At 45.7% G+C, this 25,673-nt stretch overlaps 1 pseudogene; it reads right to left on the reverse strand.

The window, feature by feature from the left end:
- Positions 1 to 739: 739 nt before the first annotated feature.
- Positions 740 to 25,673, reverse strand: part of LOC137750414 (ectonucleotide pyrophosphatase/phosphodiesterase family member 7-like) — a 30,620-nt pseudogene continuing 5,686 nt past the window's right edge.

Below are 25,673 nucleotides of genomic sequence, written 5' to 3' on the forward strand. Positions count from 1 at the left end.
GGGTCTCGTGCGGGAAGTAGGTATTGAACTAATTATCACACAAACAAATAAAGAAGTACAATGGCAATATGTACCGCGCTGGTGAGCACATGTGACTATGAGGGCTTAGAGTAGTAGCTTTGACTTTGCAGGGAAAGGAATCCGGAAGAAGAGTAAGAATGGTACAGAGGTGGGGATGGGGAAGAAAAGAAAAAAATTTACTTTCATTTGACCTTATTATGTCTTGAGTGAAAAGCAGAACAGTGAAAGGCACTGGTGCTGCCTCTGGAGTTTGAACTGTGTTCAAAGTCTAATACATTTACCTTCACAAATCTCTCATAAAACTCCATTTGGAAGTGTCTTGGGAGCTAATTTGTTAAATGTGCTTGCACAAGGTAGATGAGGGGGACAGATGAAATCTTATTACCCCTTTCAGATGAGAAACACTTGAGCCCTGCTCAGCTATGAGAACGAGGGAGGAGAATTAATTCTAGTTGAATGCATTTATTCTCTTATATCTGTTCTTCTTCCACTAGAACCACATGAGCACAGCATCTGACACAAAAATTGTTTTATTCCATCAACACTTGATTTAAATAAAGAGGGTGGACTGTGGTTATTGCTGTGTTTTTACACGGAATTAAAGGTTTCTGGGTCTGAGATGTTGCATAAATCCTTTGAGTCACAGCGTCCTGGGGTAGAAACACCTGACGTATGATATGGTTGCATCTTGTCCTGAAGGAACGATGTCAGAGCTTGGTCAGGCGTACTGGTTCACCTGTGCTGTTTTGGTCAGCTTTCTGCCTGCAGTAGACAGTGAACACCAAGAGGAATGGGTCAGTTAAACTCATAAATACCACACTTTCTATTAACACACATAATAGCTATTAATTACCTTTCCTCTGAGGAGCAAAAGGGCATGCATAGTTAACACCAGAGTAAGTGATACTGTATGTTGTTATACTAAGATATTAATAAATCTAGGCTGGTCCAGCCTTCCTGATGCCATAGATGGCTAGCAGATTGGGGAAGAACCCTGAGTGGGCCACACCACTGACCTGCACACAGAAGGCACCTTTATCTTTGTGTGTGGGCTCTTGGTGTGGGGACAAAGATCATAAGGTAACACATCTCAGATCTGAACTTGGAAGGATCAAGGCACTGAAGGGATTTGTAATGTCCCATGGACCTCACAGGTGTGGTGTGTTCAGGTGTAAGTGAAGATTAGGACTGCTGTTTAACATAAAAAGTGAAAATTCCTGGTGGTGTTGATGTTTAAAGAAGCATTAGGGTATATCCAATCAGTCCTGTCAGTGGCAGAGGAGATGTGTATGTGCACATGTTATAGTGAAGATTCACCCTTTGGGTTTGAGGCTTTCTTTAATGATGATGATAAAAAGCTAATGCATTTTAACTGTATGGAATGGTTGCCTTCTAGAAATTATGCTGTGGGACTGGCCATTCAATCAGTACCTTGCGGTTTTTCCTTTATCTCTCCTATGGCTAATGGTTTCTGTAGAAAAAGACCAACTGATTTCTTTCTAAAATGTTGCTTCAGGGTGTAGAGACCTTTATAGGTCATGTTTCAACTTATAGGAAAATTTTATAGTTCAGATATAAATTACGTTATATGTGGGCTTTGTAATGGAGTTAAGGTTAAGTAAAGTTCTGACTTTCCTTAGGCTGTTTACAGTGTTCAGGAGGCCCCCGTGCTGTTGAGTCAGGGACTCTTTGAACGTAGAGGAATGGTCAGGATTGGGTGTAATAAGGGTTGCGGGTGGCTCAATCTCCTGATATAACTATGGAAATGTAGAAGGAGGTGCAACAGGTCCAGTGCTTTGGTTGGTGGCAGGACCAGTGTTATGGGTTGAATTGTGTTCCCCCAAAAGGATATGTTGGAAGTCCTGACCCTGGGTACATAGGAGTGTGACCTTATTTGGAGATAAGGTCTCTGCAGGTATTATTAAGATGGGAGGAGGTCATACTGGAATACAGGGGGCCGTAAATCCCATGACTGGTGTCCTTATAAGAGGAGAGAACACCATGTGAAGACAGAGACACAGGGAGAAGTTGGCCGTGTGACGGTGGAGGCAGAGATTGTGTCTACAAGCCAAGGAATGCTGAGGATCGCTGGCAACCACCAGAAGCTAGGAGAAGCGAGGAAGGATTCTCCCCTACAGATTTCAGAGGGATCATGTGCATACCTTGATCTCAGACTTCTAGCCTCCAGTTCTGTGAAACAACAAATTTCTGTTGTTATAAGCCACGCAGTGTGTGTTATTTTGTTACAGCAGCCCTGGGAAACGCATGCAACCGGAACATAATGTTTGGGGCCCAGTGCAAAATGAAAATGGGGCCTTTGTTAAAAAAATCAAGATTTTCGAGATCAGACCAAGCTGGGGGCTGTTCTGAGTCCTGGGCCCTGTACGACTGTCCAGGATGCAAGCCCACGAGGATATCCCTGGTTACTGGGTTGTCAAAGTGCTGGACCCCTAGGCACTCAGGAAGTGGTTGAAATGGATTATTACTATGTGCACTGATCAACCACAGAAAACCCGCAGAGACTACTCACTTCTTTTCCAACCAAAGGCCGTGAATGTCACACCAGCAACAAACAGAACCACAAGAACTCCTGCGACAATCCCGAGACCAATCGCTGTGTTTTGGAGAGCAGATGCCCTCTGCATGTCCGCTCCTGTTAATAAAAAATCAGGTGGTTTTAAATGATCTGATTAAGAGGCTGCTCCTGGGTCCCTGGGAAGTTTCCCATCGAGGTGCTAGTGAATATTAATTATGGAAACAAAATGTACATTTAACCCAAGAAAGTGCTCACTGTAGAGAAATCTCTTAGGGCAAGTCGTTGAAAGCCGATTTACTAAACAACCTCTTCGCCAAATGACCCATTTGCCTAGTGACCACTTTGCCAAAAGCCAATTCGCTGAAAATCAGTTGGTGGGATGTCCTGCTTATCAGTAACTGGTGGTCAAACACACCTTACCTCAGGCTCCCAGGACTATGGGACAGGCGGTAGGGGCCAAAGAGTTGTAGCGAAACTCTAAAACTTAAAAAAAAATTTCTCATAACTTAGAGAATTGGCATTCATTCACTTAGTTTTCTGCAAAACAGCCTGCTTCCAGTAAATTCACAAGAAGATTGTGGGCAGTGGCTTGGAAGGAAGGAAAAGGGTGCAGGAAGCTGTTCTTTGTACTCCATTTCAATTAAGTGTGGTTGCTCTAAGCATTTGATAAATCATCCGGCAGTGTTCTAAGTCTCTCCCCGCAGAAGAAAAGCTGGCCAGTGTTTGTAAACAAATGAATTCCAGAGATGCTTCCTTTCTTCCTTTATGTCACCCAGATTTAGGATTTTGAAGTCTTCAGAATTCGCAACCTCATTTACAGGAACCCCTGCCCCTCTCTTCAGCCATGAGTAGAGTGCTAAGGCTTCGTTCCTCCCCTGTGAGCAGCTTTCCTCCAGGCGCCCGCATGCACAGAGTTGCTGAAGGAAGGCTGCTATTCAGAATCTACAAGGGGCATCTAGGGGCAGACTACAAATGCTTGCTGAGGCTCAGAAGGATTATCGCCTGACTTCCTCTATGGAGAGCCTTCCTTTTTGCCCCAAAGGCACTATATAAAATGTCACCAACACAGTGAGGGATTTCCTACTTCTGCTACCTGTTCAGAGCTGCTGATGATAATCTTGTGCTGGGGGCACTGAAGCTTCCAGGAAACAGGATTTTTCTGCTTGACTTTTCCCCCATTCAGGAAACCCCCTTTTGAATCTTTTCTGTCTCAGGACACACTACCAATCTCTTAGTGGTGGCTTTTTTATCTTACCTGGCTGCTGGTCATAAGCATCTATAAGCATTTCCTGGGTGACTGCCAGGGAGCCGTTGTGGGGCACAGGGGTAACCCCCAGGAGCTTACACATGAGGGGGTAGATGTGGATGCTGTCAAAAGGCTCAGCCAGGTGATTCTTCTTGAGGTCTGGCCCAAAAGCTCTGAATATGATCTTCATGTCCATGTAGACATTATCAAAGCCATGGTCTCCTTTGCTGAAATATAATTTGCTAAAAAATAATAATAACAAAAGAGCCATTTTAGATTCCAGTCCCCTGAAAGAAAACTGCCCTTTAGTTAATGTCATGCTTGTTGGATCCAGGAAATCTTTGAAAACTTAAATGACAAGGAAGGACACTGCTGTCTGCAGTGGCAGAGAGAGGAAGGAATGGAATATCTTTAAGGAAGAAAATAAAGAAAAACATACCCATTAGAAACAGCATTAAGATAGTAATACTGACAGTTATAATAGGCTTAAACATAGAGGGCTTACTGTGTACTGTGAATTGTTCTGAATGCTTTATAAAGTGAGGGCACTATCATTATCAACCCCATTTTACAGATGAGGAAACTGCCCTGAGTCATGTAGTAGCCAGTGTTGGAGCAGGTTTCTGAACCCAGACTGGTTCTAGAGCCAGGTATGTTTCTTAAGGCACAAAAGTGCATCTACCTATCTATATCATTTTGGGGTCGGGGAGAGGATTAGAGAGGAGGGAGTAAGGACTGTAGGTAATTGCTTAATGAATGCTGGGTAGGTTTTTGTCTGTCCTCCTTTTCAAATGACTAGGTAACATCAGTCACAGCACAGCACTGTTTATATTTTCTGAGGACCAGCATATATTCCGGCATGTAAGACAGGTGATGCTCTGTATATTGAAAAGTTGGTCTCCTAGTTGGCTTGTTCAATATAGAAAGCGCTTGTCTGTTCAGCTTAGGCTCCCTCACCTGTCTAAAGGAACTGGTCCAACGGCCTTTGAGGCCATGGAGCAGCCTGTTAAGAACTGTTAAGTGCCCCCCAGTGATGGCCTCATGTGCTTTGCAAGCTCCTCAGTCCTGAAGTGAGAAGAGTCACGCCCATCAAGGCAGGCAGGTGGGTGGGAATCTGAGAAGTGGATTTAACGAGAGCATTGAGACCCAAAGGATTTTCTGTCTAATGGTCAGTTTTCTGGAAGATTAAACTCATCACAGCATCCTGTCCCTCAGACTAAATGGTTGGTCACTCTGGGAATATGACTGTTTGATTAAATGTCTTAACATCCCTCTCAACCTGTTACATCATGAACCAGGTTTAAAAAGAGGCCAGTGGCTATGGAATCTTTTCTTGGCAAGGCCTTAGCTCCAGGCCACTTGAAGGATTACAAAATACCAATAAAGTGTTGCATTTTACTGTGAATGTTTCCACTAACAATAAACAATAAGCTTATGAGTTTTCCCATACCTGTTATACTCTGGACTTGTAGCAAGCTGAGTATACAGATTGCAAACATAATGTTTGACTCCTGTTCATAGCCTTAGACAGGATTCTTCAAGCTGTACCTGGGATGGTCTTCTGTCATGTGATGTTTAAACATCACCTAAACTTTGTTCTGCCATGAATTATTGGTTAGTAGTTAAAAAAAAAAAAAAAAGACCTCACTTATGTCTCACAATTAGCATTGATTTTGGTACTTTCTTCTTTAGGCTTCCTTATTTTTTTCATAATGGCTTTGTTGAGATATAATTCATAAACAATGCAATATACCCATTTAAAGTATACAATTCAGTGATTTCTGGTGTATTCACAGAGTTGTGAAACTATCATCACAACCAATTTTAGAACACTTACATCATCCCAAAAAGAAAGCCTGTACCCTTCAGCCGTTACTCCCCATTCCCTCCAACTTCCCCCGGCCCTAGACAAACACCAGTCTATGCCCTGTGTCTATAGATTTGTGTGTTCTGGACATTTCATTTAAATGGAATCATACAATATGTGGTCTTTTGCATTCTTTCACTGAGCATAACGTTCTCAAGGTTCATTCAAATTATAACATGTATCGTACTTGGTTTCCTTTTAATTGTTACATAATATTCCACTGTATGGATAGACCATAATTTGTTTACGCATTCATCAGTTGATGGGCATTTGGGTTGTTTCCACCTTTTGTTTATTATGAATAATGCTGCTATGGGCATCTGTGTATAAATTTTTAAGTGAACAGGATTGCCTTTTTCTGGATATATGCAAATGGGAACCAGAAGGTGTTTTTTTGGGTCAATCTCCTGGTGATCTGTGCATAATGATCAAACACATAGGCTTGGGTTCAGACGTCAGCCTTACACTTCTAATCCCAAATCACTTCTCTCTAGCTTTAGTTTCTTCCTCGTTAAAATGGGGAGATAAGAGTACCTATCTTTAGGGTTGTTGGGAGGACAAAAATGAAATAGCTCATGTTAAATTTTTAACATAGCCCTGGGCACTTAACCTTGGTCAGGGATGTGTGTCATTATCATTGCATAATGGTAACGTGGGACGGGATGGGTTGTCTGGGATGTGGGGTGGGGGGTGGGGAACACTTGGAAAACAGTGGGTTGCAACTCATCATGCATGCACTTATGTTTTAATTTTTTTCAGAACGGTCCTTCCCTAGTGACTGCCTTCCAAATTCAAAATGGAATTTATTCATTTTAGAAATCTACTCACCCCACTGATGTTATAACCAGAGTCAGCATACATCACGATTGGCAAGACCCGCTCGTGTTTGGCAAAATGGAAGTGTTCTGGAAATTCCTCCCTCTTGTAGACATTGAGGTGAAGGTGTGCATTTTTCAGCACTTGGTAAACGGCTTCCTCTTGCCCTGGTTTGGGCAGGAGCATCCCAAAGCTGCCATAGTCCACAATATCAAACTTGACCAAGTCCCTGAAGCTGATGTAGTTGGTCAGGAGGATCTCAGTGACTTTGGGCTTCTTTTTCACAGTGGTCATGCCGTGGTTAGATGTGATGATGACATTGAGGTGCTCAGTCAAGCTGTGCCTCTCAGTGGCTTCCAACAGGTACCCGATGGTTCTGTCGATCTGCTGAGTCATCACCCTCCTGTTCTCTGTTTCAGGCCCAAAGCGGTGTCCCACGTTATCCGGCTCTCCGTAGTAGAGTCACGAAGTCAAAGTCTTCCTTACTGAACCAGTTCATGACGGTATCGATGTTCTCCCTCCACTCCGTCTCGTTGCTATCCGGGTCGGTGTACGGCTCCACCAGGGACCGCTGGATGGCCTCCCCTTTGTACTTGGCGCCTCCCCCGGGATAGTAGAATGACGCTGTTTTCCTCCCCTGCAAGTGCAAGAAGAAAAGTCTGTCAGGGCCATTTCTCCTATCTTTCTCATAATGTGCAAAGTCCAAAATGTCAGCATCCCTGCCCCAGTCCAAAGGCATGGAAAACATGTGGCTTCAGAGTCAGACAGGATTGGGCTTCGTTCCTGGCATCACCAGGCTCTCGTGGAATCTAAAACACTGTTAATTGTGAGACCTGCCGTTATGTTATGTGCTCCTACGAAGAAAAATTCTGCCTATGAAACCACGACACTCCAGTGACTGGCATATGCGTTCCAATTTGGGACGGCAAAATGAAGAAAACAGTTCCTTAGAATGGAAGAAAAATGGCACTTTCTAAGTTGGTGATGGTGAGTGAGTTTAATCTCTTAGTGGTTCAGTGTTCCTACCTGTAAAATGCCAAAAAATTGATGGGATTTTTGTGAGCGTTCATCCAGGTAACTTTAAGATAAAGTATTGGGCATTGTGTTTTGGCCATAGTAGGCACTCTTTTCTTTGCCTCTAGACCTAAGAAGCCACCACAAGCCTTCCCCGGTGTGTGCAGTGGACAGCTATTATGATTGCCTGCCCAGCACCCCCTCCCCCGTCTGCTGGTTTGGAACATCTGACATCCCCTGGTGGCTCTCCTCCCTACTCTTGCTCCATGCAAGATGTGTTGGGTCTACATCAGGCTCCAGAGGTAGGATGTGGCTCTGGCCTGGCCAGTCAGAGGATGCTGCATTCCCTGGCCACAGCAATTGGTTCAGCCTTGGGCCCAGGTCCCAGTCAGAGCCAATGAGATAAGATCTGTGGATTTCCTCTGGGGCTATCGGAGAGGGGAGAATCTGCCTAACTGGTTCCCATGTATAATGTTTATGAAATTTGGGGGTGTTTGCGTGAAGGGGAGACTGTCATCTTGTTCCCTGTGCAGATGTCTGCTCAGCCACTGGGCTTGACGCCCAACCCAGAGGCAACAATAGGGCAGTTAAAGGTGTGCTCGATGCTGGATTGCCTGGGTTTATCTTTTCTCTCCCACTTGGACGCATGTCACTCAGATGCTCTCCACCTCTGTTTCCTCATCTGTAAAACGGGGATGTTAATGCCACCTCGTGGGGTGGTTGTGAGGACTAAATGCATGTGGAGCATGTTAGTTAGTGTTCATTGAGCTCAGCTTTTAGTTTCCTGGAGAGGAACAAAGAGCAATGGGCCAGACCGCATGGTCAGACGAAGAGGGGGCAATGATTATCTCCTCCAGTTTCTGTCTCCTGAGGGGTCCTGAAGGTGGATCTGAAATGTGCCTGTAGACCCCAAGGTTGGAGTCTGCAGAAGGAAGATGAGATTGGAGCCTCCAGTCATGGCAGAAATGGCTGCAGCATGGGGCATGGGATTCCTTACGTCAGAGGAATGGGGTGGGTCAGCCATGAAATGCAGCTGAGTCTTACAAGGCCCAGGCAGGGGCTGGGGTTGCTGCTTGACCCTGAAGTCCTTGTCAGTGGGGCCCAGTGACCTTTATCTTCTGTGTTAGGCCATGGGCAACTACACAGGGCAGTAGATTACAGCCAACAGGAAAAGGGCCCTGGCCTACCACCAAGCCATCATGGGAGGAGCTGCCATCTCTTCCCTCTCCTTGTCACCAGTGGGTAAACCAGGGAAAGAGGTGTGGGGGGCCTGAGAGGAGTAGACCATACTCCTTCTACCCCAGGCTGCTGGGGCCACCAGAGGGCTTACGGTGAGGGTAGGGAGCATGCAGGGGAGCAGAGCTTTGACTTGGTTACAAGATGAAGGATTTACTCTGAGCCGAACTGAGTCTTAAGACCGAAAATGAGGCTGTGTTAACAACACAAGTGATTTCAAAGTCATGAAAATATTAAGCGATTTACTCCCCAGCAGAAAGCTAGATTTTGACAAAGCTTGGTAAAATTGTTAGGAAAATAAAATCATTTTATGTACACTGACCAACGAGTTAACAGTAAGATGGACCCATCTCACTAAATAGTTTCTGTTGTAAAGCAGCTCCTCAATCAGGACTGGGCACATAGTATGAGCTTGATAGATTTCTGGTTCCATGAAAGACTGACCTGCTTATTTGGGGAGCAAGTATTTTCCTTCATCTTGGCTATTAACTTGAGGGCTGTTCTGGGACACTTCTTGTATCACCCAAGATTTGGATGTTCTGAAAAACACTGTAAAGTTCATTGGCTTTAAAAGAACCAAGAGAGGGTGCTGGTGTAACGGTGTCAGTTTGGTATGGAGACTAAATTACAGGGAAGAATTGTGGGATAATGGCACCTGGGTTGTGGCTATCTGGTCTACAAATGGGCAGAAAAGTATAACTAAGCGTAATGCCAAAACTTCCCATGTACCATTTGAGAGAAAGAAGCAGGAAACAAATTTGGAAGTTGTAGGGGATGCTGTTGGTACCCCACCCAGATCCCCTTACTGGGCCTGCACCCACACCCATTTCCGTGAGGGTGGTTGCTAATGTCTCTCAGTTCCCCCATGTTCTGGAAAATTCCCTTGCCAAGTGGCCAAATCCTGCCTCACCTGGGCAGGTATCCTATACTGCTCCTCTATCCCCAGCAGCTCATGGCCAGTGATTGACGTCAGGACATAAAGCCAGCTCCCTGGCTTCAGGGTGGGATGACTTGGGGGTGCAATTCATGTTCCAAGTGCTCCCCGTGAGATCAGGCTGAAGCTGGTCTCCAGCTGAGGCCACGTCTCACTTAGGTCCTCCTCCTGCCCTGTCAGTTTTCCTCACTCCCATCTCCTGAGAACTCTCCCTCAATACATTATGAGCACCACATCCCTGCCTCAGGCTCTGCTTTTAGGAAGCTTGACCTAAGACAGAAGTCTTAATACTAAGTACTTTGCAAAGTTCCAGAAGCTCTGCTATCCGTAACTGTAGGTGAAATATTGTCCCCTCTGCCCTCCAGCATTAATTTCCTATTTTGAGATCCAGTTTTATTTTCTCTAAAGCACTTTCCCCAAGCTGAAATTACCTTAATTTGCTTACTTTTTTACTATCTAGTTCCCTCCTCTAGAATGTGAGCTCTTGGAAATCAGGGGCTATGCTGATCTTGTTGAACGTACTTTTCCTGGGACCTAGAACAGGCCTGGCTCAGAGTAAGTGCTGACTGCTGATTAAATGTGTGTTTAACGAATGCATGAATCATGTCCCCTTTTAGGGGTGGAAAACCCATCCTATTCTCACTCTTGATTAACTTATGGAAATAGTTACAGAAATGCTTTCGCTTTTGGGTTCTAGCATCTTATTTGTAACCTCTACAGGTAACACATTTTCCTTTCTGATAATAGAATTTCTATGGTTGCTTTAACTTGAAAATCCTCTAATATTTATTGCATTTCTGATTGGCACTAGACATAATTCTCAGTTTTTAGCGACGGTACTTTAACATCCATGTAAATTGACTTTGCTGTCAAGTATGGAATTGACTGGAAGGATGAAGCGTCTAACATTTTGTAGAACATAGTTTGACTGGCTATTTTATTATTTAGAATAAGCTGACATTGACATTGTGAGGGTCTTAGGCAGCCCTGCATATCCAGTTAAGTATTTGCATGTTAAATCTCAGATGTTCCCAACTTGAAATTGTTTTCTTGTGCTATGTTCTCAACACATATTGTTTCTTTCTTTCTTTCTTTTTTTTTTAATTTATTTATTTGGCTGCGTTGGGTCTCCGCTGCTGCATGTGGGCTTTCTCTAGTTGCAGCGAGCGGGGGCTGCTCTTCGCTGAGGTGTGCGGGCTTCTCATTGCGGTGGCTTCTCTTGTTGCGGGGCATGGGCTCTAGGCACGTGGGCTTCAGTAGTTGTGGCACGTGCGCTCAGTAGTTGTGGCTCGTGGGCTCTAGAGCACAGGCTCAGTAGTTGTGGCGCATGGACCCAGTTGTTCCATGGCATGTGGGATCCTCCTGGACCAGGGATTGAACCAGTGTGCCCTGCATTGGCAGGTGGATGCTTAACCACTGCGACACCAGGGAAGTCCCTCAACACATACTCTTTCTTTAAAGGTATCCCAAGCTGTAGTCTTAGGAAACTATGATTTTTCTCACTTGGTCCCATAAGAATTTGAGGATTTATGCTGCTTTGTGAAATGAGCTTCAGAGAGAAATGTGTGTGTGAGCATGTGTACACACAGACACACAGACACAGACACACACACACACACACACACACTTGACTCTGTTTATTTGGGACCTATGAGAAGCAAAAGTGCTATTTTCTACAGATACTTCTGAGAAACAATCTCAGCACTTAATTGGATGCAAAAGAGTGGGTATTTACTATTCTGCCCTTTAATTAGCATAATCAGTGTTTCCAGTAGCAATAGCAATTGGAAAATCGCTAGTTTTACTGGGTGCATTATCCTTCCTTAGTGTAGTGTTGCATCAGTGTGGCTATTACTCTTAAGTTGCTTCTTTAAAACAAGAGTTGGTACTTCTTATGGCAAAGCCTGACTGTTGGGTTTTGTACAGAATCTACCAAAACTCTTCAGAACCAATCATTAAAGAAAGAGTTTTAGTTTGTTTTTTTCTGTCTTGTCCCCTTTTTTAGGGGACTGAATTAATGTCAAAAAGCACACGGGTTTAAGGAAGGCCTGTGAAGTGTTCATCACAGTTGTGCTTTGGTGGAGAGTATGTTTAGTGGTTTAGGGAAAGGAGTTAGTTACTTGTTCTAGGGAATGGCTGAGAGGAAAGAGATGGACTCCATGTTTTTGAAATTCAGAAGTTGAGGTTGGTTCTGAGTGTTTTCATTGCTTTTCTGTATTCTGGAGGCGTCACTGAACAGAAGGAAGCTAGATGGCCAAGATTCTGTGTTTTCTCCCCCTCCCACACGTTTTCGGAGGTCGGATTATTATTCTCAGAATCTTTATGATGCATGATAGACAAGGCTTGAGCCAATACTGGGATGCATTATGTTTCTATTAATACTCTTCTAAGCAGAAGCTGACGGCACCCTCTTTCTCACACCTCTTCCAAGTTTGGAAGCTATTGTCTGGAGACCTGGCTGACACCAAGAACCATAGCTCCCCTCCCCACCCTCTCTCCAAATCCCCTCCTGGTGGTAGCCTACCATGGTCCTATCTTGGAAGACATGAGGATCTCACCCACATCATCCCTCTGCCATTTCACATCTTAATATGATCTGTGGCTCTTCCATAGAGAGGAGAAACATGCTCCTAGGTTTTTATGGTTTTCCTGGGTCTCACAGTCATGGCTGTCTGCCTTTCTCTGAGAATTAGGACTTACTGAACTTGGTGAAACACCTCAGCCATTGATCAGGTTCAGTTATCCCAGGAGCTCATTTAAAATCCCAGCCTGCTCTCATTGGAGCCTCTCTGTTCATAGCCTGACCATTAGGGAAGTCCTGATGGAGTGTGGATACACTCGTGGACCGTGGATGGTGGAGACAAAGGTGGTTGGGAATCCCATCTCCTAGGCATCATCTGCCAAGGGACACCGATTCTCATGAATCATGATAGACTCTGGCAGTATTAATGTCACTGACGGAAAACATTTTAGTCCTATTAAAGGTTAACGCATCAGTCTCCACAAAGCCTGCCTGGAAGAGACTCAGAAGAAGGATGGAATTTTCCAGTGATGGGTACAGGGCAGGCCACCCTCCTGCAGCCCTGCCCGACAATGCAGATGTGCCCCCGAATGGCATTTGGCATTTGTCCCCCTGTTTCTGGGGCAGGAGGGGTTGACCCGGGGCCGCAGGTTTGCTCTGATTACAGGAGCTTTTGCACCACCTCCTCAGGGAGCTGGCTGATGGCCCTGTCCTGGGCAGGAGCTGCTAATGGCAGAACACGATGCATCAACTTGACGTTCGCTTGCCAAACAAGTGGTGTGTTGTCAGTCGCCTGGCCCTGCACCAGACCCTCTTTTTGCACAACTGCTTATGAATTCAGCAAAGAAGAAAAGCACTCAGATTATGAATTGAGCAGGAGGAAACAAAGTCCTGCAAATAAATGACAAGGAGACAAGAACCACGTATAAGAAAACACCAGGAAGGGAGAATGCCACCAGAAGCCTCATGTCAGTGAACAAATTCCTTAGCAAGAGAGGCCCTGGGTTTTGAATAGTGAATTAAGGAAGACTATCCAGACCTTCTTAGCAGCTAGGCAGATACAAGATTCACTCTGAAATCCATGACTAAATGCTTTGGCCACTGAAGAAATATTATGTCATGGTTAAGAGTTAAGAGTTGCTGAACCCAGAGTGAGTTCAAATCCTGGCTCTGCCTCTCACTAGCTTTGTGACTGTGAGAAGTTATGGTATCACCTGGTGCCTCAGTTTACTCATCCGTTAAAGGGGCATAACCTTAGCACCCACCTCAGGGTTGTGATAAGTTAATATACGTAAAGCACTTAAATCAGGGCCTCGTGCATAGTGAGTGTTATGGTTGTTATTTTTCTTGTATGGACAGAGTTTATTTGCATGGTCTATGCCTCAAAGTTTAAAAATGTGACAGAAGAGGAAGGACTCTAGAGCCCAACACTTAGGGGGAGAAAATGAACCTGAGGTAGAGTAGGGTCATTGACAGCCCCCTGTGATTCTTCTAGAGCTGTGTTGTCCAATATGGTAGCCCCTCGCCTGTGTAGTATTTAGATTTAAATTGAAGTTAATTAAAATGAAATACAATTAAACATTCAGTTCCTCAGTCTTACCAGTCACATTTCAAGGGCTCAATTACCACCTGTGGCTTGTGGCTTCCACATTGGACCATGCAGAATAGAACATGTCCGTTATCACAGAATGTTCCATTGGACAGTTCTGGCCTAGAGCTGTAGTGACCTGTAGCTGAAGTCCTGCTAAAATGGTTCAGCCTCCATTCATAAGAATGACTGATCATTTCGAGCAGTTAGTGCCAAGCAACTTACATGCGCTATCAGAGTTAATCCTCCCAACAAGCCTATGAAGCAGGGATTCTGTCCATCCTCATTCTACGGGTGGGGCAAATCAAGCACAGAGTGGAGGTCATTGCTGAAGGTCACATAGCTGGAGAAGGGTGGAGCTGGTTGGACCCAGCTCTGGGAGTATAAGTCCACAGACTGTGTTCTGAGCTGCTGCAATTACACCCCCTTGCAATGTAATGTGCACAGCATGGGCTGGGAGCACAGAGATGAAGTGTCAGGACCCAAGGAAGCTTTGGAGCCAAGGCTGGTGTCTTGGGGGAAGAGGAGGAGGATCTGTTCTGAAGTGATGACTCTGGAAGCTCATTGAGAAAATGCAAAAGCTGGCAACAGGTTTGGGGCTGGGAGTTCAACGCACAAATCTGATTTCTGCCTTTTCTAAGCAATAATGAATGGCTGCTGGGATACTTTCAAGCAAATGTTCTCATCAGAGTTTTCATGCCTTGAGTGGTCAACTTTGTTCCTAAGGGCTTTTATGCCTAAGTCAGAGGCAAGTGTATGAAGAGATATTTATTAAAGAGCTGCTGGGTCCAGACCCTATGATGAGCCCTGGAGGTACAATCATGATTAAGCCAACTCTGCCCTCATGGAGCCTCATCCATCCATAACAGCTAAAACACTGAGATATGCATTAAGTGCACATCTTATTTAATCCTTACATGAACTCTATTAACTAAGAGCATCATCATGATCCCTATACCACATTTAGGGAAACAGACGCTTAGAGAGGTTAAGTCATTTGCCCAAGGCCACCCAACGTCTAACCCCCCACCCACATGCCTAGGAATGAGAGACGATGTCCCAGGAAGTCAGCCCAGGGTTTCTGGTGGTACCTGTCTCTGGGCTGTGATCCAGAGGGGGAGAATGCCATTGTCCCACCACTCAGTCTTGTTCTGTGTGGTCTTGAAGGAATAGTTCCAGAGTGTCTCTGTGTTAAACATCATGTTGTGAATGACTCCGTGATCTTCGATACAGCGACCTTGGGAATAAAGGAGAGAAGGTACTGGTAAGTTCTGTGAACGGATGCTGCCAGGGGTGTCCATGTGTTCTTAAGACCACCTCCCCCAACATCCTTCCGGTTGGCCTACTTAATCCTGGGGCTGTCCCTCTGGGCTTCAGACTTGTTTCTCTGGGATGTAAACATTGGCAGCCACAAAGGAAGGGTCATCACATCTCACACCTGTCAGATTGGATCTGCTCCCTGGAACAGACCTCACAGCCCTGGGAGAAGTTGGTGTTGGCTGTGGAAGCTGATGAGGGAGGCGGGAAGGCAGGGGGTGGGGAGGCCAAGTTCCTCGGGTTATTCTGTGTCCAGAAGCTGAGAACCTGGGATTTGGACACTTCCTGTGGGATGAGTTTCGTCATTTGCTTGTGACGATCTGATTCTATATGGAACATCCAGTGGGCCTGATTCTCGGCAAACATCCCAGGGTTTCTCCTAGGGCTCCCACGGGCTGTGCTGTTTGAGGCAACCAAGGGAATCAGGAAGGATTTCTTTCTTTCTTTCTTTCTTTCTTTTTTTTTTTTTTGCCACGTGGCATGTGGGATCCTCATTCCCTGACAAGGGATCAAACCCGCCCCCCTGCCCCCGCCCCACATTGGAAGTGTGGAGTCTTAACCACTGGACCACCAGGGAAGTCCCAGGAAGGATTTCTAGACATAGATGGGTGCAGACTTCTTTCTTTCTGCTTAGGGAAAGAAGACAGATACTGGGGGAATGTAAGCTAGATTGTTCTTGAGAACAATTGAACCAGATATGGAAAAAACCCCTGTGATCTTACATTGCACCAAGGAAAAGGGGACTGCATGTGGAGGCCAGTCTAAAGAGGGAGCTGAAAGATCCAAGGAGAGAGCTGAGTGTCCACTCCCTCGCCTCCTGGGAGATGAAGCCTCTGGGTGACCCTACTGACTGTAATAAGATAGTGATGACGTCTCCAATATCCATGGTAAGAGGGATATTCTGTGACTAGAACTTGATGGTCATGGGCACAGAGAAGGGAAAAGCTCTCCACTGGGTCAGAGTCGCTGCCAGACTGCTGGTGGGTAAAGTACCCCTAGGGTGGCCAAAGCTTTCAATGGGGAAGAAGCAAACACAGTTGTGCCTTCTGCCTTGCCGGCAGGCCTGACAGCCAACCATGAGTGGGGTCACCAGAAAGAAGTTGTGCTGCTGCCAGGGATTGGGACCTCGAGGTGTCAACATTTGGTCAGGGATCAAGTCAGACGGTTGACAGGGGAAGAGCATGGACTTCGAGTCCATGAGAGCTGGGTGCCAACCCTGACTTGGCTTCTGAACTTGCTGTGTGAACTTGAACAAGCCTTGGTTTGCATGTGTAATGGGGAGTAGGGTCTATGTGATGGAATCATGGCACACATTTACCATCATGCCATACGCCAACGCCTTTTTCCGAGTTACTTTGGGAACATTAACTCATCTAAAGCTTCCAATAGCCCTGTAAGGTGGGAACTATTATAGCCTCCTTAGAGCTTTCCCTCTTTGCAGGAAACGGAGGCACAGAGTTTGCTCAAGGTCATGAGGCAGAGTAGGGTGTGGAACCTGGGAAATTTGATTACAGCCCCTGCTCCTCCCCACCCCAGGTAAAATTAACATAAAATTAACCATTACCTTTTTTTTTTTTGGGCCGCACCGTGCGGCATTTGGGATCTTAGTCCCCGACCAGGGATTGAACCTGAACCCCCTGCAGTGGAAGTAAGGAGTCTTAACCACTGGCCCTCCAGGGAAGTCCCAACCATTAGCATTTTATTTTTTAAAAATTTTATCTATTTATTTATTTATTTATTTGGCTGCGTTGGGTCTTTGTTGCTGTGCGTGGGCTTTTCTCTGGTTGCGGTGAGTGGGAGCTACTCTTTGTTGCGCTGCGCGGGCTTCTCATTGCGGTGGCTTCTCTTGTTGCAGAGCACGGACTCTAGGTGTGCGGGCTTCAGTAGTTGTGGCATGTGGTCTCAGTAGTTGTGGCTTGTGGGCTCTTGAGCACAGACTCAGTAGTTGTGGTGCACAAACTTAGTTGCTTCGCAGCACGTGGGATCTTCCCAGACCAGGGCTTGAACCCGTGTCCCCTGCATTGGCAGGTGGATTCTTAACCACTGTGCCACCAGGGAAGCCCCATTAACATTTTAAAGTGAACAATTCTGTGACATTTAGTACATTCACAATGTTGTGCAACCACTACCTCTTTCTAGTTCTAGTACATTTTTATCACCCCCAGAAGAGACTCTACCTGCTAGCAGTCACTCCACAGCCTTCTGTTCCCACGGCCTCTGGCGGCCACTAATCTGCTTTCTGTCTATGGATTTACTTATTCTGGACATTTCATAGAATTGGACTCATACAATATGTGGCCTTTTGTGTCTGGCTTCTTTCACTGAGAATCATGTTTCCCAGCTTCATCCCCATCATAGCATGAATCTGTACTTCATTCCTTTTTATGGCTGCATAATAGTCCATTGTCTGGATAGACCACAATTTGTTTATCCATCCATCAGTTGATAGACATTTGGGTTGTTTCCATTTCTTGGCTGCTATGGATAATGCTGCTATGAACATTCTTGTGCAAGTATCTGTTTGAGTCCCTGCTTTCAATTCTCTTGGGTCTAAACCTAGGAGTAGAATTGCTGGGTCATATGGTAACTCTATGTTTAACTTTTTGAGGAACTACCAAACTATTTTCCGCAGTGGCTGCATCATTTTACATTCCCACTACCAATGTTCAAGGGTTCCAGTTTCCCCACATCCTTGCCAACACTTGCTATTTTCCTTTTTCTGATTATGGGCAACTTAGCAGGTGTCAGTATCTCATTGTGGTTTTTAGTTGCTTTTCCCGAATGCCTGATGATGTTGAGCATTGCAGCCTGTGAATACCACGAGTGAGAGTACTCTGTTAGGGGTAGGTAGAAGCCAAATGGGCAAGAATCTTTGGAGCCTCACAAATGAATAATGGAAGGCTCTTGAAATCTACAAGAAACCCTCTTGTTACAGCTTCCTGATGGCTGAGCCATGCCATTGCAGCAGATGACATGGAAGCACAGAGATAATTCACCCAGGGAGTGCTCCTTTGCCTTTTTTTTTTTTTTTTTTGAAACCTGTAATATCCTGAATCCCGGTCTATGTGACTCTCCACCCAGTAAAGAGAAAAATCCCTCCGGAATTATGAACACCTGCCATTTCACCAGTTCTAGTGTTTCTCCACGGTATTTTCTACCATCAACATTAGAATCAATTGAGTAGCTTGTTAAAAACAGATTCCCGTGTCCCCACTGTAGCCCTTGCTGAATTTACAGTCATGGGGTGGGGTCCAGGAGTCTGCATTTTAACAGTCTCTCCAGGTGGTTTTAGTGCCCGCTGACATGTCAGAACCACTGGTTCAGGGGCTGTTTGTTATTCACACTTGCATGTGGATTAGTTCCAGCAGACTGCCCCTTGCTCCAAAATCTGGGTTGACAGTAGCCCACTGCCCCCCTCCTTAAGGAACCAGGGGGAGGGCAGGCAGCCATCAAACCTGGATCCCTCTGGTATCTGGGGAAATATGGGGGTCCAGAGCCACTGGGAGGACGTGGCAGGAGGGATTGGAGGAAGCCATGGGCAAAGAAAATTCCTCTTCCTGCACCCTATGGATTCTGGCTTCCATGCCCTGGGACCCAGAGGTCAATTATAACATCAGTTAAGTAGGGTAGCCTGGGAACCAATCATAGAATCCATTTTCCCCTCAAAGCGATATTACCCAAGTTTCGAACAACTAACCTAAAATGAGCTCAGGGAGCATGACCTTTCCATTCTGTGGCATGGCTCGTCCCAGTAATTGTACAAAGGGAATTGTCTCCATGGTGTTTGGGTTATTTCCACCCTGACACTTAAAGGCATGTTCTAAATCCAGCCGGTGGCTGGGGACCACTCATGAGACCCAGCAGAGTTTCCACTGCCCTGTCAGTTCCTCCTTCCCGCCTCTCAGGCCTCTTTATCCTGGTCAAGGGCCAGTTATGGAACGTGGGCAAAACAAGACAGAGGAGAGGGGAAGCTAAGAAACAAGCAGCTGCAGGGAGCAGCTATCATGGTTTTACTTGAATTGCATTTTCTGTTCTGGAGACCATGGGGGGACCTGGCTGGAAAAACTACGTGAAGGTGATAGTGTTGGCTGTGCCTGGAGTTCCAGAGACTACAAAGGAGCTGGTTTCACTTGGGTCACATGATGCTGCACAAGTGGGGCTGGGCTTGGAGGCAGGACACCTGGCCTTGGCTCTTGTAAGCCCTTGCTCTCTCTCTGGGCCTCAGTTTCCCTGTATGTAGAATGAATGTGGTTAATGGTTTCCAAGGGGCTTTCTGGCTGTATCATTCTGAGAGTCTGTCATTACTGTCATTTCAGTGTCTGGAAACGTGGGTAATTATGCAAGTGAAACAGGAAGTAGGATGAGCTCTCCTAGTGAATGGGATTCCTGCTGCTTGCTAATTATGCTTTAATCAGGGTACAATGCATACTCCCACACTGTATCAGTTATGGCAAGGTACAGGTATTTTACCCAGCCGAGCATTTCAGGTCTGGGAAAGAACCCAGCTAGATTCAACTCCTTCCCCTGGTTCTCAGGGACTGATGTTTATTTATTTCCAAATACTTGCACCGTGAATTTAGGAAACCAGGAAGTCTAGAGTTTGATCCAACCCCTTCCTTTCTCCCTCCCTTTCTCAAATATTTTGAGCCAAGTACTATCGTAAACTGTCTCATGGTATTTACCCTCTAGGGGGCGGGAGAGAGTTAAAAAATAGAGTGTGTTGGTGCCTGCAGTACTCACAGGTATTTTCTCTTGGAATTCCCCTACTCATAGGCCCTGCTGAAAGGCAGGTTTAGGCACCGTATTTGTACCAAGTCTCCTCCCTATGTTCAGTTGGTTGGCCGGAAACCCAATTCTGTCTTTCTCAAGACTTGAACCAAGAGACACAGTAACTAACCAGCTGGTGGTGGGCTCTGCTGTCTCCCATGAGGAACCAGGAGTGAAAAGAGAAAGGTGGTCACGAGCGAGGGAAGCAGAGACAAGAAAGCCCATGGGGCTGATAAGAAAGACCACAGGGCTTCTGAGAGCCAGAGGAGGAAGTTTGGTTTCTATAATTGCAGTTTCTATTCCCTGATTCCCTCTAATTTGGTTCCCATCCCATGAGTTTCCCTGTTAGAGCCTTGCCTTCTGTTTCTTACAACTGTTGCTCCCTGACGTGGCTGAGAGTAGGGCTGTGCCTTATTTATTTTGGTGTCTCCCTGGCACAAAGCAGAGACCTTTGCCCTTAGTAGGCATTCAACAAATATTTGTTGGATTTAATTGAACAAATTCCCTCCCATCCTCTGCCCCATATGTAGGTGGCCAGGTACAAACTGAAGAAGTAGGAAGCTGACCTTGATTTAGTCCAAAGTCAATTTGGGAAAAAAATACTGTAGTGGGATGAAAATAAACCTATACATAATAGTTAAATCATTAAATAAACCTATAAAATAAACCTTTAGTGGAATTAAAATAAAATGCATAACCTAATATACTCAATAAGAGCATCTCCCTTCCCTCCCCCACCCCCCCAAACATTTGCTCAATTCCTACCTACTAATTTTCAGGTGGAACAGTAACTATTTGCCAATAGACCATTTGGGCATAGACACACTTTATTATGCATTCAGTTGTTTAACAATATTTTAAGGACCTACTTGTTTCATTCAGTAGTTCCTTTGAACCAACCTACCATATTAAGCTGTAAACATATGTCTTCATTTTCCTCCTGATTTGTGGGGTCCAGTGCTTCATTAAGTTCACATTCCCCAAACCAAAGAAGAAAGGTCTTATTAACCAGCTAGTATGAAATCAATGAGGACGAACAGCTGCTAAATCAAGTCAACCAAACACCTTAAATCAACCCAGTGCTCCAATCTCAAGCAGACAAGTTCAGACCTACAGCCAAGACACTGGTGGAAAAACAGCCCCCACTGGGGCTCAAAACCACACTTACTCAAGTCTACACATCCAGAGTGCCACCCACTGATGATCCACTAGACCTGTAATAAAAGTGCTGGGGATGAGAACAGGTGGCTCAGTGTACCAGTTGAAATTTAAAACCTTATCAACTCCTGCTGCAGACATGAGGCTTGACCCCAACAGGACACCTCACGATGGGAGCCCTTTTCTGGATGGGGAAATAAGACCCTAGTGCCCATTTTACCAAACCACTCTTGCTCATGTGTAAGTGCAGATGTAAAGTGCTGACTGCTTCTTTATTGGCATTGCTTTTTAATTATGGCCATCAATAAATCATTCTATCCTTGAACAAGACTTGAGAATGGCCCTAAGGCAGAGGCACGATTCCTCAGGAACTAGACCAACAGAGAATGGCTTTCTCACTCCCCACCTCTTCCTTTAATCCACTGTCAGAAACAGAAACGTTCTCTCTTCAAGAAGCCGGAAGCAGACGGCTGCACTTGCGTTCCATCTGGGAACTCTGTTAACACACAGTTCTACGCTTGGACCCTTCCAACCCTTCCTCTGTGTGACGCATGGACCTGCGGCACTGGTATCACCTGGGCGCTTGTTGGAAATGCAGACTCTCAGGCCCCACCCCAGACCCACTGAACCAGAGTCTGCATTTTAACCAGATCTCCGGGTGATTCATATACACGTTCAAATTTGAGAAGCACTAGTAGGAGAAACTCTAAGGTGTCACTCAGATCTTTTCTCCAAGTATCCTAGTTTCCTCATGTCAAATCTGTTAAATACGACATGGAGGTTTTGTAAAAATAGACCAAACCCTTAGGTTAGAACTGCATGCTGATGTGTTATGCATAATATGAAATGATGTCTGAAATTTGCTGTAAAAGATTCAAGGAAGGAAAGAAGGAAGGAAAGGAAGGAGGAAAGACAGGGCCTTGGGTGAGGACAATGGAACAAGACTGGCAAAATGTGGACACATTTTTGCAGCTCAGTGCTAGGTACAAGGGGCTTCATTGTGCAATTTTCTCTGCTTTTTTCTGCAAGGTGGAAATTTCCATAGTGAAAAGTTAGGGAATATCTGGTTTCCCAGCCTTCCTTATTTTCAGTTTTTTTCCATGAATCCATTTTTATCCCTTAGTGGAAATGGCTGGTGTTGGAGGGACATCTTTTCTATCTCAGTCTGTGGTTTTCTTTGCTCTGTTTGTTCATGTTTGTGGTTTTGCTGGCTTTCAGGACTTTTTCAGCAGAAAGTTGTTTCTGGGGGAGCAGGATGGGAGCTGATTAAGGTTTATGGCATGTTCTAACTGGGTTTCCAACAACATCTGCTGGGCTTGTGTTGTTACTGGCAGCAGGAATTTAATTTCCTTTCTCTTTCCCTACCTCTCTTACCTCTTTCAGATTTTTTGTCCACTGACTAGAGTATCATGCATGTGACCTTCGGCTCTCTGATTTACATGTGATTTGCATATTACACATCTAGTCCAGAGGTTCTCAATTAGGGGGTGATTTTTACCTCCCAAGGAACATGGGGCAGTGTCTGGAGACATTTTTGATAGGCACAACTAGGAGAAGGATGCTGCTGGAATCTAGTGAGAAGAAGCCAGGGATGCTGCTAAACACTCCACAACGCACAGGACAGCTCCCCCAAGACAAAGGAAGATCTGGCCCCAAATATCAATAGCGGGACGTTGAGAAACCCTGATCTAGTCTTAAAGATCATCCAAGCGTATTTCGCCACACTTTCTTTGCTCTGTCCCATGAAGGAGAGGTGGACTCATGACTGATTACAACATCTCTGAGGAATTTTTACTTCTTGTAAGTTGATTTTGGGATAGAATATAAGTGACTGCTCATTTGTGCAAGTTGTGCCCTGCACACCTTCAGGGGACACCACCCACATAGTATTCATGAAAACAACCCTTTCAGAATTGCACAGTACATGGTCTACACAGCTATAAGTGGTTGCTCCAATTTTGGGGTTGCCCTGGGGGTTCTGGAACTGGGAGAGACTTTATTTCTGGCCCCCGTGAGCCCTGAGCATGCCACCGAGTGTCCTTTCAAGAAAAGAGGAAATGTGGAACTGTGAGGACCTCACTTGCATTATTCTAGACCATCGTCTCGTTATGGAACGTCTCCTCTTCACCCCTGGGCCGTATCCATTTGACTAGATCTAAAATTGTCAGATTATAATATCATGGCTTTTGCTTGAAACATGGTGGTGATAGCTTCTTATTTTCAATCAGTTCCTTGGGGGAGGAAATACACGCTGCTGCCATAAGACTTCCTATCCACCCACTATTTGCTTGGCGGGATTTCCTTAGTTTCAGCAGCATAACTTATTCTTGCTGGTCTTCAATCACTTTGCAATAAAAACTGTGATTGCAAAAATGTTCATTGTCATTACCAGTGATGGAGCAGTAAGTACAGGCTTCTGGAGAGAGAGAGGGACTCTCTCTTAAACTAGCAGAGACTAGCGTGACTTAAACTAGCAGAATGAGCTGCTCACCCCCAGAGAATGGCTTTTCATTTCGGCAAGGTCTGAGGGAAATTATGACAGAGTTCAGAGACACAGAGGGACAGTGCTGGGAGGTGTGGTCACTGAATCCACTGGCAGCCCGTGCCCTGTGGGCAGCCCCATGGATGGAGTTGGGGTTTCTTGGGACTCAGGAGTACTCTGGGTCATCGATTGCAACTCACCCCATCCCCACACTGTTGGGCTCAGGCTGGGTGGTGGATCACTGAGCTTTCTGCCGGTCCTTCTTCCATTGTTCCTCCCTCTGATAACAGTCCCTGACTTTCCATTTGGGGCCCACTACCATCCCCCCACAATGGGTGATGTGGTTTGTGTGGGACTTGCCATTCCCCACCCTGACCTGGGGGTGGGCATGTGGTCCCAGCTTGGGTGGTCAGCATCATTCCATCCCCCCACAGAGATTGGTTCTGAGAAGCAAATTGGTCCAATGAGAGTCAATCTTGGGAATTTTGTGGTCACTCTTAGGAAAGAGAAATAGAGAGGAGAGGGAGAAGTAAAGAGAGAGCTCGATCGTTCTGATGATATAATTTGAGGATCTGGATGTAGCCATGCCTGTAACTATCAATTAATTATGTGTTATGGTTTGAACTGTGTTCCTCAAAAAAGATATGTTGGAGTCCTAAACCCCAGAGCCTCAGAATGTGACCTTATTTGGAAACAGGGTCATTGTAGAGGTGAGGTCCTACTAGAGTAGGGTGGGCCCCTAATCTGAGTGACTGGTGTTCTTGTAATAAGATGGTCATGTGAAGACAGAGACACAGGAAGAACTCCATGGTTTGGATGGAGGGTTGGAGGGATGCATCTGCAAGGCAAGGAATGCCAGAGATCACCAGTGAACCACAAGAAGCTAGGAAGAGACAAAGGATTCCCTACAGCTTTCAGAGGGAGTATTGCTCTATCGACACCTTGATTTCAAACTTCTGGCCTCTAGACTGTGAGACAATAAATTTCTGTTGTTTTAAGCCACATAGTTTGTGGTGCTTTGTTATGGCAGCCCTAGGAGATTAGTATAAGTACTTTCAAATCAGTAATCTTCCTCTTCCTCCTCCTCCTTCTTCAAAATCATCATCATTATCATCGCCTTTGCCTAAGCAATAGAGAGGGTCTCCTATGGATGTGGAGACTGTGATGTGGGGTGTCCAGCCTCCATGGTCAGTCAGTGCCCCTCTTGCATCGGCCCCTGGGCCTCCAGGTTTAGACCATAATTCTGGGGCTTTCTGGAGCTCCATGCTGGGACATCATCCTGTTACCTGTTGCCTTTACACAAAGACTGATGCTCACCCCCTGGTTGTCTGAGCCCCATCCAAGACCTATTCATGGTAGGCAGAATTAAGATGGCCCCAAGATTCCTGCCTCGGATATATACGCCTTGTATAATTCCCTCCCCTTGCACATGGGTGGACCTGTGGCTGGCTTCTAACCAGTAGACATGGAAAAGTTGAAGGGATTTTGCAGATGTAACTAAGGGCCCTAATCAGTTCACTTTGAGTTAATCCAAAGGGAGATCATCCCAGGTGGGCCTGACCTCCTCAGGTGTGCTCTTAGCAGAGGGTCTGGACCCAAGCTGCCATGGGTTCTACAGCTGCAAGGAAATGAAGTCTTCCAACAATTGCGTGAGCTTGGGAGAGGACCCCGAGCCTCAGATGAGACACCACCTCAGCCAGCACCTTGATTGCAGCCTTGTGAGACCCTGAGCAGAGGACTAAATTCAGCTATGCTTGGACTCCTGACGACAGAGAGATAATAAATGGGTGTTGTTCTAAGTTGCTAAGTTTGTGGTTAATTTTTATGCAGCCATAGAAAATGAATACGGCATTCCATTTTAAGGAACTACCAGGTGCTGTGGCCAAGACCCCTGTGTGTGTGTGTTTCTGTGTGTGTGTGTGTTTCTGTGTGTGTGTGTGTGTGTGTGTGTGTACATGGAGGTGGGGGATGATGAAGGGCAGGGGATGGAGCCAGGTGGGAAGAAGAAAACTACCTTGGAGGAAGTAATTGCCCTTCTTATGAGAGAGAAGAGCAGTTTGAGCAACATGCAGATCTGCCCAGTGCCCAGCCCTGGGAGCTGGAGGGAGAACATCGCCCCTAGTGTCAGGTCTTGGGAGCCTCCACCCTAGACAGAGGCCCCACTTCCACT

The sequence above is a fragment of the Eschrichtius robustus genome, chromosome 16, assembly GCF_028021215.1.
Source record: "Eschrichtius robustus isolate mEscRob2 chromosome 16, mEscRob2.pri, whole genome shotgun sequence".
Lineage (NCBI taxonomy): Eukaryota > Metazoa > Chordata > Mammalia > Artiodactyla > Eschrichtiidae > Eschrichtius > Eschrichtius robustus.